Here is a 17509-nt window from a genome sequence, read left to right on the forward strand (position 1 = left end):
TTTTTTTTCTTCTTTTAGGTCTGTTAATAAACTTCTTTATATTCTTTCAAGTTTGGTGCCTGCTTTGCATTTCTCCTAATTCTTATCTCACAGCAGATAAACAGTAATGAGTATTTTGGACCAAACCACTACAGTGTGTTTTACTTGTTGAAGATGAGTCAAGTTTTGTGTATGTGGTGCCTTCCATTGAAGAAGAAAATTACAGAGAAGCTCAGCAAGGTGATCTTCCAGTATTTCAATGTTTTTCACAAAACTGAATGGACAGAAAAGGGAAGAATGATGAAGGGGAATTCTTCAGGCTGTCGTGCTGACCATGTGTGGTACTTGTATATATGTAACTGACCAAGAAGCAGCTGATGCTTTCTCCTTCTGCTCAAATATAGTATTTGTTTGAGATCTACCAATCCTGCCAGCATATTTTGTCTCTCAGAGTTTCTTTATACTCTATGTAGTATGATTTCTGCATTTCTGCGATTAGCTTCTGTGCAACATCAATAAAAACAATGAAGAGAGAAGTTACTTGCTGGGACAACAAAGACAGTAAGAGAACTGGGTAAGCTTGCTACCTCTGGGATCATTTGTCCCCTATTTCTGGTAGACACCCAGCTTTCCAGGTGGGCAAGCTCTCTGATCTAACCACTGTATTACTTTCCTGAAACCACCTCTGCTTCCTGTAATTTCTTGTATTGTTTTCCAATAAAAAATAAAGAAGTGAAATTAAAAAGTTTGGGGGGTGGGTGAGATGAAATACATTTATTTCTAGCCTGCTCCAGCAAAAATGAAAAGTGCTTAAATGAAAACTAGGGATCCCAACAGAATTTCACTGTCGTTAAAAAGCAATTTTTTCATTAAAAAGCAATTTTTCATTAAAAAAGTGATTTCACTGGAAAAGAAAAAATAGCATTTGTAATTGCACTTTAGTTGACTCAGAGCCTGCTGAAGCCAACTGGGAGCTTTCCCACTGATTTCACTGATTTTGGATGGGGTCTCTTATGAACTAATGATGTGTTGTTGAATTGATGTTTGTTAAAGAGAAGCCAGAAACTTTTCCTCAGACTCGTTATCCTCCACTCAGTTTGTTTCTGCATTTCTTTCATGAATGTATGTATGACATCAAAAGGGACAAAGGAGAGATGAGTTTACATTTCCCTTTTCCAGAACTCTCATGGAAACTTCATTGGTTGTCTGTTGTTTTAATGTATAGCAGGCTCATGTTGCTTTCAAGATGGAAGAAGAGATTTTCATTATTCTATAGGAAGCATATTCACGGCAAGATCCTTTGAACATTTTCCATTCCAGACTAATGGGAAATAGGAAAAAGCCATGGGATACCACTAGAAAATCAGATTTCATACCATTTTAAAAAGAAGTCTGTCTTCTTTTTAATCAGTTTCCTGGGATCCTGCTGAGGACCCCTCCTGACATTTTGTCATCTTGTCAAAAATAAATTTTCTTTTGTCTTTGCTCTGATGGGGGTGGGGCCGTTTTTACAGATGGCTTGGTAAAGTGAGTAAGAACCAAGAATAAGGGATAATTATTCATAAATGACATTTCCCATTTCTGGGGTTTTTTTTAACAGGACAGATATTCTAATGTTCAGTTCTAATGACAAGGAAGAATTTATGGTCTCTCTGTCTTATCTCCTGGGAGTGTAAATGCTTTACTTTCAACTCTTCAAGATGTTCCAGTTTTCTTAAAAAAAGTCCCTAATGCATCTTACTTCAATTTTGGCATTTAACTTCAGTCAGTGTTCAGAATCCTGTGTCTGTAAAGACAATATGTCAGATAACTGGAGAGCTGTTTAGCTTTCTAACATGCCTTCCATAGCAATCTCCAGGAAAACATAATTTCAATGATATGATTTCATAAGGTTAAGTTGTCCTGGATATGAAGCACTAGGTCATGTTGCCTGTTTATTTTCAAACCCAGGAGGTGTGTGACGGGAAGTGTTCCCTTCTGGGACTCTGTGAAGCAGATATGTGGTTAGGGCAAGACAGACAGATGAGTCATAGGTGCGAAACCATCATGATACTGAAGAATTTGACTGTAGCCACTTTCAGTGTTACCTTGTTTTGAGGAGACTTCCTCTACCCACACTGTGCTGCTCACTTGTGACTCACCCTCAGACAGATAAACCTGAGAGTCTGTTGAACTAGAGCAGAGAATATTTCACATTTCTAGGTACATGCAGCTTTCAGGACTTAGTACAGCTGTTTTCTCCTTCAAGATGTGTAGATTTAACAGCCAAATTAGACCAGAGAGAATCAGATGAATAAAGGTTTAATCTCGTGGCTTCGTTTTGTAGCTCATTGACTGGAGACACGTTGGGAAGCCAACAGAGATGTTCATTATTCTCCAGGAATCTATTCCCAAGGTCTCCAGAAGAGACTTTTTGAAGCCTGGAAGGTCCTTGCAGGCTGAGCATCTTCTCTGTAAACTGTCATTCATGTCTCATCTATTGCTCCAACGAGAAGCCTATCTTTTTTCATATGGCATAATACCCTCTAATGGGCTGAGAATACTCTTAAGTCTCAGTGACAATAAATAAGGGACAGGAACGAGGGAGCTGTATAAACTTGTTACTGAAAAGTGAATTTAATAGAATAGTAATCTCTGCGTCTCTCTTTCCTTTAAAGAAATTGTGTATCCAGTGTTAAAAGACCCTATGACAGCTACACAGAGGGACTTTTCTTACTTTCTTGTGCATAACTCATGTGAAAATCTTATCTTACCTGGCCGATCCAGCAGAGTCTTGAGAGTTTCCAGTATCTAGCTTGAAATTTATAGACAGCATTGGTAAAATCCACTGATGAACCATGGGAAAATGGGTGCAGTCTGGTGTGTCTTCAAACAATTTCAAAGAAAAACACAGGTTACTGTCACTGTTAATTTTGAAAGGGAACTCAGGCAGAACAAGAGAAGTACCCACTTCTCCATTCCAAGACATGACTCATATAACTTTCTTTTTTGTCCCCTCTTTCTTTCTTTATTGTTTTTATTATTTAAGGTAATCCTTTGTTTCTCATATAAAAAATAAAAATTGGTTACACAGTCGGCTGTGTCTACTAGACTGTGATATTCTTTTAACTGCTGAAAATTCAAGGTACCCAGAATGTCCTGTTCTCCTCATTTAAAATCTTTTCCCTGCATAAAGCACCTGTAGAGTTCCACTTCTGTAATATAATCATCCTGCTTCATGAAAAAATGTGTACATGGTGCTCTACCAGATATGCCATCTTTTGTTTGGTAAAAACATCTTAGAACTATTTTCAAAGAAAAGGATATGGCTGAAAAAAATAAAAGTGCCAGAGAGTCATGAGCTACATTATCTCTGTGACAACGTGGATTTTCATCACTCTTTCAAAGCCAGCTTCCTACAGCATGTGTGATCACCACCTGCTAAGCACATGGAGACTGTATGAAGGGAGAGTTTATTCAGTGTTTAGTGAATTAGCTGCTCATGAAAGGGGGCACAACAAAGATGCACTTACTCAAGAAATATGTGTAGTAAAGGCAACCACAATGGAAGTAAAGATTCCTACTCCTCCAGTGCACAAAATGCGCTTTACTGCTAAGGCAGAGATGAGCTCTGCTTCAATGCTCACTACAGCTCTGGCCCCTCAGCTCTCCCTGTCAACCAAATGCCCAATTATTGAATTCCCTGGATTCATGAAAATGCATCTATGAGAGTCTGGATTGTCCCCATAGCTACCTTTCACATAAATCACCATACTACCAACAAATACCATTCAATGTTGACGTGAGACAAAATACCTATGAGTAACCTAGGGCTGGCTAGCATTCTGCAGAGTTTCCTGACCAGTTTCTTTGAAACACCAATAGACATGTTATAGTATTGCAGAAATGGACTATTTTTACACTGATTCTGAAACAAAGTTCTTTTAAATGCAGGCATTAAGAAAGGTTTTTAAAATTTATTGGTGAAGTACAGTGACTGCCTATTTGCTGGATATCAGAGAAGGCTCTATTATACAGGTTTGAAGTAATATGATTTTTTAAGCAACTTCATTTTGTTGTAAAAATATTCACTGGTTGTTCCTAAGAAAATGTCTCTGCCCTAAGTGGTAGTGTGCTTGCTGTATTATAGCTATAGGTAACTATGCATTAAGCTCAGTACCATGGCTGCTGTAGACAGCAAAGCTAGACCATAGCTGGCAGTCCCTGAGACAGGTCCTACATCTAGAAGCCTTCTTCAGGTGCCTTGCAGCTTGTCCAGCTACATCTGTCCTGATTTCAGCTGGGACAGAGTTAATTTTCTCCTTAGTAGATGGCACAGCTCTCTTTTGGGTTCAGTATGAGAAAAATGTTGATAACACACTATGGTTATAGTTGTTGCTAATTAGTGCTTACCATCAGCCAAGGACTTTGATGTTTCCCATGCTCTGCCAGTGAGCAGATGTACAAGAAGTTGGGAAGAAGGATATCCAGGACTGCTGGCTTGAACTGGCTAAAGGGATATTCATGCTGTGGAATGTCAAGCCCAGTATATAAACTGGGAGAAGTTGGCTGGGAGGAGCCGACTGCTGCTTGGGGACAGGCTGTGCATCTGTCAGTGGGTGGTGAGCAATTGTCTTGTGCAGTACTTGTCTTTCTCGGGTTGCATTTCTCTCCCTCTCTTGCATTATCATTATCATTATTATTATCAATATCATTATCAGTGTTTTTATTCTTGTATTATCTTTGTTTCAATCATTAAACTGGACTTATCTCAACCCCCAAGTTTTTACTTCTTTTATTTTGATTCTTCTGCCCTTCCCACCAAGTAGAAGAGGGTAGTGAGTGGCTGCGCGGAGCTCAGCTGCTGGCTGGGGTTTAAACCACGGCACATCCTGTCTTCTGCGCAGTGTGACAAGCTGTGCAATGAGAAAATGGTGCAGCCAGCAGAGGGCAGTGAAGGTTAGTTTTTGGAGAAGTTACATAAAACAGTCTCAAAGTGGTCGAAAATGTAGGGCAAAAAGGTCAAACAAGAGCATGTTGTGAACTGCTGCTATACATCCATGTCTACTAATTGCTATGAAACCCAAGTGAACCCTTGTGATCATGTGATCTATAAACCTCCTCTTTAATGGCCACATTAAACAATGCAGTTCCTTATTTATGACAATGGAGCTCGTAGTCATTTCAACAGGGGGAAAAACCTAATACAAATTATACTCTCCTAAAATAGGACAAACAGCTTAAACCAATAGCCAATAAACCCACAGCTCCTCATATAAATTCTATTTTATCGGTCTGTTCTGGATAGCAGTTGTTTTGTTTAAGTTGATAACAGGTCATTTTTCCCAAGACAATTAGGTGCTTGGATGAAAAAGAGAGAGGTCTAGAGAAGTCAGATGTTGCTCAGATCAGACGAAAAAATATGCTTCTGTCAGCCAGACACAAAGCTCTTTATCACAGCTCTTAATCCCATATGCTAGGAGTAATGTGAATTTATAGTAAAGAACAACCTTTTTTGACTTGGGTGACATCTGCTAAGGATGTAACTTTTATCTAGGGAGTTGGGCAAGCCAAGAGAAAGCAAGCTGTAAGTGTTATTTGCCTCTGAGAATCTGAGCAACATCTTTTTGAGCCTAATTGTGGCTCTAGGTGCTAAAATTTTTAAAACTGATCTTTTGACATTGCTATGCTAGCCGAAGAACAGCTTAATAGCAGGAAATGCCTGGAGTGTTAGTGGGAAATTGTATTTATTTATTCTGTGGAATATCCTAAAGGAGCCCTTCAGGAGTGGGACCCTGTTGCAGCTCTGCTGTGCTGCAGAGCAAAGCTCTTGTGTGCTGTAGACCTGTGTTTCTCTGCTGTATGTCTCACACCAACTTGGCTATCCTGGCCATGTCAGTATATCCTTGACCTTTCTGCCCTGAGCTTCCCACCTCAAAAAAGGATTATTAATTCCTGCAATGTAAACTGCTCTGACTGAAATGACTATATAAAAGCGAGGCTGTATTTTGATACAGGATAGATGAGAGAAAGCAATACCTCTTTTATGAATGTCGTAAGTCCAAGAGAAACGTCCTGGGCTGTTTAAGTGAAATGAATTGTCTTTGCCTTCCAAATTTTCATCAGAAACTGGGAGCTGTAACTGTCCTGGTGAAATTCCTGTCTGACCAGAGTAACAGAGTCTGGCAAGTGTACCACAGGACTCCAGGCATAAAAAAGAATACTCCTCATAAAAACGAAAAAAAAAAAAAGCAAAATAAAACCTTGTAATGATGATGTGAATTTCAAATACTCATGAGAAGGAAGAGCAAAGTCCCAGAGGAAGAGGAGGGGTGAGCCACCCACCTTGTGTTCCCAGCAGAGGTTCCCGGGTGGGATGCAATCAGCTGGTGATGAATGCCCTAATGTTCCTGACTATCAACTGTAATGATAACAAAAGCTCTCAGTGCCTGTGTGTGCTTATTTAAGGAAGAATACAGGACGTGTTACGCTATGTCACACGCAATAAGCAGATGTTAATAAGTTACCTGTTTGCATATGAGATAATTGCTGTTTCTGTGTTTTTATGATGTCTCATCAGCTAACATCAAGAAGTCTGGCTGGCGCCAGACTGGACGCCAGGTGGGATCTACCTGGAAAGATGGCAAATATTTGACTTGGTGCTGATGAGCTGGATTTCAGTCATGGCTCTCTGTCCTCATCAAGTGAATTGTGGGAGAAGTAGTGGGTATGTTTGAACCCTGTAAAGTCCTCTTTCAATGGTTGCTGTGTTTTGCCTGTTCACTTGTCTCATCACTGTAACGCAACCAAGAAGTTGTGTTCGTGTGAGCACACCCAAAGTGCAACCAGAGTGGCTCTGCTCGGGGCAGATGCTGCTCCCAGGGGCACAATAACCCCAGGAGGGTAAGAGCCTCCCCTTGCAGGAGGAACTGCTGGGGATTCTTTCTGACAAACGGAGTCTCCCGCAGGTGTGCAGTGGAGGGCAGCCTGCTTACACGTTCCCTCTGCTGGGGCTGACTTCTCTCCTGGGTCATGGGGGCCAGCTGAGGATTTCAGGAGCGCAGGGTTGCCCCAGTTTAGCTGCTGTGCAGTATTTTAATGGAGTCAGTGCACTGTAATGCAGCAGCACTTCTGTCAGGCTGACGTACTCTGCCAGCGCAGATTAAGTGAAATCAGTGAGCACAATAGTTGTAGGCAAGTCACAAATAAATTATATTCATAGGCTTTAAATATTTTATTATTTTTTTTCCCTGAGGCTAAGAGGGGTGGTAATTCAGTCTCCTATGCCTCTCCCACAACAGACTTTCACCCAGCCACTCCTAGCTATTTAAGGGTAGATTTTAGACCTTAAAGAAAAATGTCAGCATTCATCGTTACCTACTTAAGTGTGTAAAATAAAAATCCCTATATCCTCACCCATTAGATTAATCACTAAGTTGTTTTATTTCACTTTGCTGTGTTGAACTGGAGGAGGAAGAGGAAATTGCTGAAATATTTTTGTCTCTTTTTTTTTCCTTTGTTTTGAGGTGTTCATGTGTTAGAGTGAAATGAAAACACTAATCAAGGAATAACCAACCTTTCTTACTGTTCCTCTCCTCACACCCATTTTTTTTCCAAAGCCAGACCAGCATCAGCTGTTTGGAGGATGGAGTGGACAGGCAGCTCCAAGAAAGGTGGTTCATAGCCAGAGGAGAGTGGCAGTGGCCTCCTGGGACCCCTCCAGCAGGATGTGGATGAGGTGGAGGGCAGCTGAGCCCTGCATGGGCTCATTGCTTGGGTATTTAAGCATTGCAGGCCCCTAGCAGGGCTTGGTGGCTGGTCATTTACATCACCTTTGAGTTGCATGCAGATACGATGGCCAGGCAGTCCCTGTGCCCAACTTTTCATAAGACAGCCTATAATAGTAAAGTAATGAATAGAATTTTGAGGTCCAACAAGTTTATGACAAAAGTGCAGGTGTTGAGAGCATTGGGAAGCATACTTCAAAGAAACTGACAGTTTGATGCTTTCCAAAAAAGCAAGATTAAGATTTCAAAACTTGTGACAGAATTACAAGTTCTTAAGGTTTATCTCTTTCTCTACTGTTCTTGCTTTGGCCTGAGTGAATCCCAGACCATCCTATTTTAGTTGTAGAGAGTATTTTCTTGAATCCTTTTAAAACCAATCAAAAAAGTCTTTTCCTTAGCACTTATTTTCCCTCTGAAATATATAATATTAAGATTCTTTGCTCATAAGAACTAGGTTATGCATTTTAAAGAGAGGAAGAGAAAATAACAAAATAAAAAATTTTAATGAATTGTTGAATATTTTTATATTCAAAGACCTGAAAATGAAAGCTTAATTTATTTTTTAAGTGATTTTGTTCCACTGCAGCCACAGTAAATGGCATTTAATGGAATAAGGTAGAATAATAAAAATACCGAGAAGAACAGTTGATCAGAGACATAAACAAAGTTTTTCTGTCATCTATGTCAGGGAAAAATGAAGTTGAGAGTTGTGAAGAAAAACATCATAAGAGAACTGATCTGTTAACATTGGGAGTTCAACTTCTAGAATGTTTTTCATCTTTAAGGAAAAAATGCTTACTGCTGTACAAGAATTGGCTACACTATTTTTCTTGTTTTCAACAAGAAAATTGTATGGTTTACAAGTGGAAAAAGCAAGACATAGAGAGGCAAAAATATTTTGTAACCATGCCACAATAGGAGCTAAGAAGTGAATTAGAGTATTTTAAACCTGGCAATATTCATAGTCAAACATAATCAGTTTATTTGCATGTAAGTGGAATTTTTTTGTGTAAAGACTTCCCTGTAATCTCCTACAGAAAGCAAATGCATGCATTCTTTAAAATGAAACTGCATGCTCTTGGTTTAGGCTTATTATTTTTTACAATGTACCTTTACATTGAGGAAGTTTTGTGTTTCTTAATAGCGAACTATAACATGTCTTCTTAGCTGAGAGAAATTGCCCACTTTCTGTTGAAAAGGTCAAAAATAAACTGGAAATTTCCATGTTGATAAGAAAGCCTGAAAGCAAAAAATATCATACATGAGGTAATGCAAAATGTATGTTGCTGTGACAGGCTCTTAGCCAGAGTTGTTCTGAGCTGATCCTACCTTTTTTCTGCCCTGCTCTCTCCTTTCCCATCTTTTTCTTCTTTCCCATTCTTCATGGCTCCAAACCTAAAGATGGCCAGATATGAAATGCTGCCAGTCACGGCTCCTAAGCTTCAAAAGGATCTCTCATCAGCAGAGACAGAGGCTCTTTTGTGTAGCTTTTGGAAGTGGCTCTGGCTGCTTCCGTGCAGGCAGGGAACTCCGGAGCTTCTCCTCACTCCAGCCTCTCAATGCACCATCTGGACGTCGGAGGGATTTTTGTGTATCTTTCCCGCAAGGCTTCAGGCGAGGTAAGGCTGCAGTCAGTACGATGGTCTGCAGGGAGATGTCATTCTAGATGAATGAATACAAAGAAATGAGCCTCTGCATTTCGGTCCATCTCCCCAAAAGGTACTTTTGGCCGTGTGTTTTGCCAGCTCAGAGTAATCTTAAAACTACTGGAAACATGCTAAACTTGTGCTGGGAATTCATCACCAAATGGATGCATTGCCATGGGTACTGTAACAGAAAAACTGAAAACCAAACTAAATACAGGTAGTGCTAAAATATTTAGTTTAATACCATTGTCATGGGTTTCTGAGGGTCAGGAAATACTACTGTGCTTTCTGAGAGCTGGGATTTTATAGGAACTGTCATCTTGATTTCACAAGGCTTTGCTCTAATTTTTTGTGTTCTGCTCTGTGAAAACGTGGGGCCAAAGTTCTGCTATACTGTCAGGCCAGTTAATACTACTTAGCAAGGGCAGACAATGTGTCAAATGCAGGACCCGGGAAGAGGTGACCCTTGTCTTTTGAGCAGGTGATACAAATTGGGTGAGAAGGCATCATAAGAACAGCCACAGTCAATCAAACCTCAGATCTGTTTAATTCAGTACTTTGTAAGCTAAGATGGCTAGCAGGGAATACTTAGCAAGGATATAAATCATAGTGTAAATACAGAAACTGTTTTTCTGTAATACAGCTCATGAGCTGGGAGAGCGGGAAGAGAGTCGCTGAATGAGGCTGTGAAAATCCTCTCGCATCTCTTGCAGTACAGAATTTTAAATTGCCTGTGGTTTACTCTTATGCAGAAAGATAGTGTTTATCAATGGCTTTGCAAACATTAAACCTTGCATTTACTTTCTCTCTGCTTTCTGGCAGCTGAAGTTTAGCACCACTGCTCTCTGGGGCCAGAGGTTCCCCGAGGCAGGTGCGGTGTCTTTCTGTGTGTCAGCAGCAGAGTGCCAGTTCTCCCTGGGGCTTTCACGTGCTCCTATTCACCACTGTTTCTTCCACTTCACAGATCCAGAAGACCTTACCCCTGGTCAGTGGTTCACAGTATCCATGCCTCTATAGATCATGTGACTGAAGTTCTTGTTTTTGATGTCAGCATAAGGGACTGGAATTGTACGAGTGAAGTTGACAACCTTCTGTAGTGACTTAGATGTGATTACTGATCACTAGTAAATCTCGGCATACATTTTTGAGAAAGAAGCAACAATCAAGGAAGAAAACTCTCCTGGGGAACTCTTACACCCTTCTTTGTGGATCTGAGGGACCTGTGAAATTGTAAAGCTCGTGACCACTTCATGTCCCCTGCTCAAAGAGGAGGTATACAGGCACGAAAAGTTTCTTGTACAGTTTCTTGCGTTATTACTACATTTTTTTCATGTGTGTTTCATGAGTGGAAGCACTTTGGGATGTACTTTCTAGTATTTTAACCAAAGGGGAACCTAAATATTTTGTGCTGTGAGTTACCTTTTAAAAATACTTCCAGATGCTCTCAGAAAATGCTCCTGGAACGTTTGACCATTTAAAACAAAAGATCATACTGAGTCTAAATCATCAGAACCTTTTTACACCTCATGGCTAAAAGATTTTCAGGGCACACAAAGGCACTACTGAAGGCAGAGCTGAGCAGTACAGCAAGGAGAGAGTTTGCTGACAGTGCAGTGTGCACTGCACAGTGGGTACAAGATGGTGCAGCTCTTTCCCCTTCCCTAGGCAGCACTCTAGCATATTAACAACTTTTATTCAGCATTTAACAAGACCATCACTGTGTCTTGGCTGCATTTCTGGGCAATGACGTTCTGACACTACCTCAGGGTAGAAATGCTTTAACTGTATCACAAATGTACCTTACAATAATGGAAAGTCCTTTAGCAAGATGGAGAGTAATGCACTCCAAACAGAGGAGCTACTCTGGTGGCCCCAAGCTGACATCTCCCAGCGCAGCCAGAAAGACAAATTCACAACAGTAGCAGTATTTTACAATCATTTACATGAAAACCCCCCAGAATAACAGAACTGGGGGTTACTGTGAAAACAGAAGAGATTTCTTTTTTTCCCAGCACTAATGATACTGAAATATTTTGTGTAACAATTTTATTGAAATTACACATTTCCTGGAGAAAAAAAAAATCCAGTTTTATCCCTTCCTTTTTCATCCATTGCCATTTGGAGGAATCTCTTCTTCCTCAGGAGGCTCTATGCAAATGGTAAAGTTGCTTCATAAATAGAGGATACAGAAGGAATATTAATTTTCCTTCTGATATATGTCACTGGCCAAAGTAACTGAGAGCTTTTCCCCACTGCTTTTACTGTGACTGATTTGTAGGTGGACACATGGAAAAACCAATGGAATACTGTTACGTTTATAGTGTAAAAGGGCCGAGGACCATTTTGAAAGGTGGTTAAGGTCACAACGTGTGTTGTTCAGCAGCACCTTGGAGCCAAGGAGTCTCTCTCTCTGTGACTCAGCTCCTCCCAGGTATGTGCCTTGGCTGTCTTCCCACTCTGCAGCAATACCTGGGCATGCACCAGCCCCAGAAAGTTGTCCCTGGTCATCCATGGGGTGCAACCATGGGGTCGGAGGCTGTGGGGGTGCCAAGGCATGTCACATGCTGTTTGGGCAACTGAGGAGCCTGTTGGAGGATAGGGATATGGGGGAAGAGAGGTACTGCAAAATGCAGTAGCCTCACATTTTCCACAGCCTGAATGTTAGCGTATAGCAAAGACTCAGGTGTGTCATACACATGGCTCCGAGCATCAGAGCCTCCCGAAGGTACTCCTCCCTCCACCTTCTTTTCTCTCAAAAAATATAAAGGGTTTATTAACTAGCAGTGGATGTTGCCATACAAGGGAATTTAAATACTTACAAGATCTCTATGACCCAGACCAGTGTGGCCCAGCAGAGCTGTCTGGGAACAACTGTCCGTGAATGCCATTGCAAGGAGATGTGGAAGGGCCATTGGACACCAACAGGCAATACCTTCGTCTGCATTTGCAAACGGCCTGAGACAAAGCAGCCAAAACTATTTACTGCTTTTGCCTCCACATTAAGGGCATGGAGTGGGAGGCTGGAGGCATGTAATATCTGCTGCATGTGATGCTCACCGCAGAGGGCAGAGAGTTATTATCATCTCTGTGGCCTAGGCAGCAGGGGGTTATTCTGGGAACCAGCAACAATGGCTAATGTGTTTGAGCTATTTAGGCTTTAGAGCAGTGAGGTATTCTTGATTCCCAGTGTTCTAATCCAAATTTGCAGGTCTTTGCAACAGTGACCTACAGATCTTTACCAAAACTAATTCAATCTCTTCTGCTTTCAGGCAAAAGAGTAGTTTGGTAGTCTCCTGATGCAATCTTGCTGTTTATTATAGGTATAATTGCCCTGACCAAGCAACTCTGATGCCTTTTGTATTTACCCAAGTTTTGCACACTTGAATGGTAGTGCAAACTCAGGCACAGAGATATAAACCATGGAGCCTCTTGTACTTATTTTCAAACATCACATCATCTTGCTGTCTGCTTTTGCTCTAATTTGTGGGACTCCTTGTACTGAGAACGTGGCCTTGGAGATTTTTGCCTCAGGTCTCTTGTGGTATATTTGATTCCTCATGGTGTTCACAATGACAGAGGACCTTTCAAGATTCAGTCTGAACTGGTGAATTTTTTGACTGTAATATTCCAGTTGCTTTGTAAAGGCTGACTTCAGGGACTTGGCATAGTCTAGCTAGGTGAGTGTTTGCCCTCAGTTCCTAGGAATTATTAACAGGGTCCCCTCGTGTCTCAGCTGCAAAACTGCATGATCAGATACAACTGATAGACCAAGTCTGATAGAACTCCTTTTCTAGGTTATGTGATAAAAATCACATCTCTACAGGCACAAAGGAGCCCAGGGACAAGATGGCAGGCAGGAGAACTCAGTCAGAGAAAGGAACATGGTCTCTCCCAGGGCTGTCTCAGCAGTGCCTTCAGCCCCATGTGCCAGGGATGACACCCAACACTGGTGATGGCTGCTCCCGAGACCACTCTGGACTGAGGGGGATGCTGCCTAGGAGTATGGGATATATTACAGGAGCCAGGGGAAGAGTATTTTGGGATCACACAAGATGTACTATGGGAGGTTTAGGGGAGTTAAGGAGAGGGATAAAGGAAGTCTGGGGAGGAAGAAATGTCTGGGAAAATAGTCACGGCTGGTTGTAGGTAACGAAGCTGATGGTCATCCAGATTTTCTGGCCATCCCCTGCTCTTGACCAGCTCATTGTGTCCTACCTTATTATTAACTCAATTTCTAACTATTTTCCTTTGTGAGGGGACGGTCAAGAGGGGGATGGCTCAATTTCTAACTATTTTCCTTTGTGAGGGGACTGCCTGCTGTGTGCATGTGTGTTGGGAGGTCTGCATGACAGTAGCTGAAGCTGGGCCATGGTCAAGTGAACCACATGACTGTGGAGCCAGCAGTCACACTGAGTGAGAGTGTACAGTGTTTGATAGCTAGCAGATATCAAACTGGAGTAGCCAGCAAGTTGAATAACTGTCTTAGGAGCCAGATTCCAAAGCAAACATAAGATATGTGTGCCACTGTGTGTGAGACCGCCAGAGGAGTTGGCTACATGGGGACCGGGAGGTCCAGAGCCACTGCTGGAGACCTTGTGGTGTCTGGCGCTGACTGAGACCTGTGTGTTGGCGTGTGCAAGAGGGCTCTAACCCCGGCTTTTGTGTCTCTGTGCCAGCACCTGGGGTGACTGGGATCCATGGACAGCTTCTGTGCAGACCAAGTGTCTGGGCTGGACAGCTGCTGCAGGGATTTCCCCTGTACATACGCACATTCTGTTAACAGACCTTCCTCCTGGTGTGCCAGGGAGGTGAACAGCATGAGGCTGCTGTGCATGCTGAGGTGCCTGCCTGTGCTGATCTCTGTGTCTGGCTAGGTAGATACATGTGGTGCAGTGTCTGTGTGTGCCTACTGTCCTCACTGGACCTGGGCACATGCCAGGGACAGCCTTGCCTTTCTTTGGCTGCTGGATTCAGAAGCTCCCTATCAGCCTTTTTTTCCCTCACCTTCTTTTAAAAGTCATTCTCACATGAAGTACAGCACTCAGCTTGCTGCAGTATAATCTCATAACCAACCTCTTATTAATAAAAATCTGTGTAAAACTTCATTTGACATACAGTGTTGTAATAAAAAGCTGCCTTTTGAATCTTTCTGACTCTTCCCTATTTTGAAGGCACTTGCTGCTAGCAAATAAAATGTGAAACCTTTCTTTGACACCTATTCTGATGTCTACACTGTTTCAAATAGCTTTCCAGAATTTTCACTGCCTGTTTGGTCCTAGGAATAGGTGTTGATCAGCCATCAGTTGAACCCTAAGTGTGACAGTTGATGCACACATAGGGACAAGCATTGATTAACTTCTTCATGAGACAAAAAGTGTGTCTAACTGCATTGCACTACAGCTTCTTAAGAATGTAACTCCCCAGAAAGTGCCTTTTCTTGCCTGCTAGCTTTTCTTGGTGGAGCAGGTCCAGGATAAAACACATAATTAAAACTTGTCATGCCTCAATCACTTCAGGGCAAATAATCCAGATAAGTTTTTTGGTTTTACTAGTAGGTAAGAGGATAAATTTGGTATTTCCTGTGATATAATTCAAATTTATGGCAGCAGGCTTATTTGTATGCCAGATCATGTAAAGGGCGCAGTCAGTTTGGTGCCACAGCTTTTCTTGAAGATGATTCATATCAGACTTATCATATCAAACAATGTCTAATATCTGTTCTTGGAAATGAACAAGAGTGGTGAGATAAAGACTGTAACAGAACATCACAGATTTCAGGAAATTAGTTATTTTTCACTTTAAGTCAAAAACTGAATTTTTTTAGGCCCATATATATATATACACATATCCCCAAAGGTCTCTCTTATTATTCTTGTATGATTTCACATTTAATGTGATTTTTTGAAACAATATCTTGTGGTATTGACCTGTCATACCTGAATGGAAAAACTAAAAAGGCTTAACTGCAGAAAACTTTTATCTAAGAAAGGTACATGGTAGGTGGATCCCATAGCAATCAGGTGTAGGAGTTAAAATACAGACAGACCTGGATTGAGAACCATATGTTGTGGAGTTAAAATCAAACCAAGAATAATCTTGATTCAATAGAATTCACTCATCTCGAGGCAGACATGGGTTATGCAATAATCCTGGTCAACATAATTTCTGAAACTATCATATTATATCCAACTCATGATAAGGCAGCATTGAAAGAGGGAAATTGCTTTGATTTATTTTATCTATTAGCTGATACACTGCTCTTCGTACAGGAGTTCTACCTCACCAGAGAATGTTCTCAACTTGGTACGTGCACAAAACCTCTCTTGGAAGACCACTGTTAGCATTTCATTCACTGTTCAGCACATGAAGCCGCCTTCATCACTCTAAAGTATGCAAACTTTTTATGGAAGAGCAAATTATTTATGCTGTCGGATTTCTATGCTATTGTTCATGAAGTGGTTTCCCCAAATACAGATTAAGATTATCTGTAGTTTTTCCATATTTTGTAGTTCTTGACTTTGCTATATTTGTAATATTTTGAGGTGATCATGCCTATGTGAATGTACCAGGGGGCAGAGGGTTCCAGCAGATATCCTTTCTCAGTCTCCAACTATGTCCAAATTAACTTTTAATATACAACATACAGCTGTGTATAACTCAGCTGTAATATCAAAGTATAAGCCTGAGCAATTGATTCTTGTGATTGAGAGAAAACTATTATTGATGTTGGTGCATTTTCATGGAAAATTTGAGAACTTGGTGAAGATTGCACTGTTTATGGTATTCCTTCTGACTTTCTGCAAATATGAATCTGTCTCGCTAGAATGACATCTTTATTGTTTCCTGTTAGATTATCCCCATCCAAATCTTAACTTGTCTTCTCTGCAACCATGAGATATGCAACTAAAGTGGCAATCAAGGAAGAAGTTGAAAGTACTCTTCAGGCTTTCCATGCTAACACATTACTCTGAGAATTTATAGTAAAAAATGAATCCCACCCCTCAAATTGTTACCTTTTTTTCCCCAGATATTTAAAAACTACTACTGAATCTTCTGTTTAGATAGCAGATGTCATCCATCGGCAAGCAGGAAAAACTCCAGTGTAGAATGCTAGCTCAGTCTCTAGTCCTCCTTCACAGCTCTCACAAAGTATGCTGGCTCATGTTTAAAGGAACAAATTGGAGTTTTGTCTGAATAAAGATTTCATTGGAGTAAAGACTTCATCTGAGGACTTTAGTCCTAAAATTAGAAGCATCTGTTCTGATATAAAGGTAACATGATTATTGAAGCAAACTTTGATGACCAAAATTGTCAAGACTGTAATAAAATTAGTGTTAAACAAATTTGGTTTGCTGCCTAGGGTATAGCTAAGCAATCAGATTTCAAATGATTCGTCTCAACCTTTATTCAGCTGAAAAACTGGGGGGATTTAAAGGCTAACAGCTTTAAACTAAAACATTAAAAGTTTACACTATTGATCATTACAGATGAATTGAGTCGTTACAAAAGATTTTGTTATTTGAAGTTTTGCTAAATATTATAGTATTTTTCTGAAGCTCAGGGTTATGAGGGTTTCAAGTTCCTATATTGTACAGGTCAGAAAAAGCTGGAACAATCAGGTTAGTCTGCTCAGTACTACACCTTGAACAACATGCAATATGCAAAACACAGTGCAAATTGTATTTCTCTAACAAAATCATTTTCAGAATATGTTTTTAAACATTTTTGTACCATCAGTATTTGGGAGAAATAAAAAATATTTTTTTATTGCTAAGATATTTTAGCATGACAGTGTTAAAAATCCTGTATTAGATTGGTCCTTGCTACATGAGCTCTTCGGTTGTCTGTCTAGTAAGCAAGGAGAGAAAACAGTCCAAAAATATAAAAAAGGACATATATATTAAGAACAGACAATACATTATTACAGCTGGGCACTGTGTGATAAGGTGTAGCGACAATGAGATTTTGGGTGAAACAGAAAGCAGTCTGTACCATGAGAGATGTCTGTGGTTCATATGATGAAGATAATAATCTCTTTTGGAAAAAAATTTAGTACTAATACCAGTAAGACAGGGTAGGGATTTAGAATTATGGCTTGAGAGTACTGTTCACAGTGGG

At 40.7% G+C, this 17509-nt stretch overlaps 1 long non-coding RNA gene across 1 annotated transcript in view; it reads right to left on the bottom strand.

The window, feature by feature from the left end:
• Positions 1–5481: 5481 nt before the first annotated feature.
• Positions 5482–17509, bottom strand: part of LOC108445455 — a 118223-nt gene continuing 106195 nt past the window's right edge. The window contains exons 10-11 of the long non-coding RNA XR_001860320.1: positions 9075–9407; positions 5482–8984 (exon numbers count right to left, since the gene is read on the bottom strand). This is a non-coding gene — a long non-coding RNA (uncharacterized LOC108445455). The remainder of the gene's footprint in view (positions 8985–9074; positions 9408–17509) is intronic.

This window comes from Corvus brachyrhynchos, unplaced genomic scaffold, assembly GCF_000691975.1.
Source record: "Corvus brachyrhynchos isolate BGI_N302 unplaced genomic scaffold, ASM69197v1 scaffold142, whole genome shotgun sequence".
NCBI classification, from domain to species: domain Eukaryota; kingdom Metazoa; phylum Chordata; class Aves; order Passeriformes; family Corvidae; genus Corvus; species Corvus brachyrhynchos.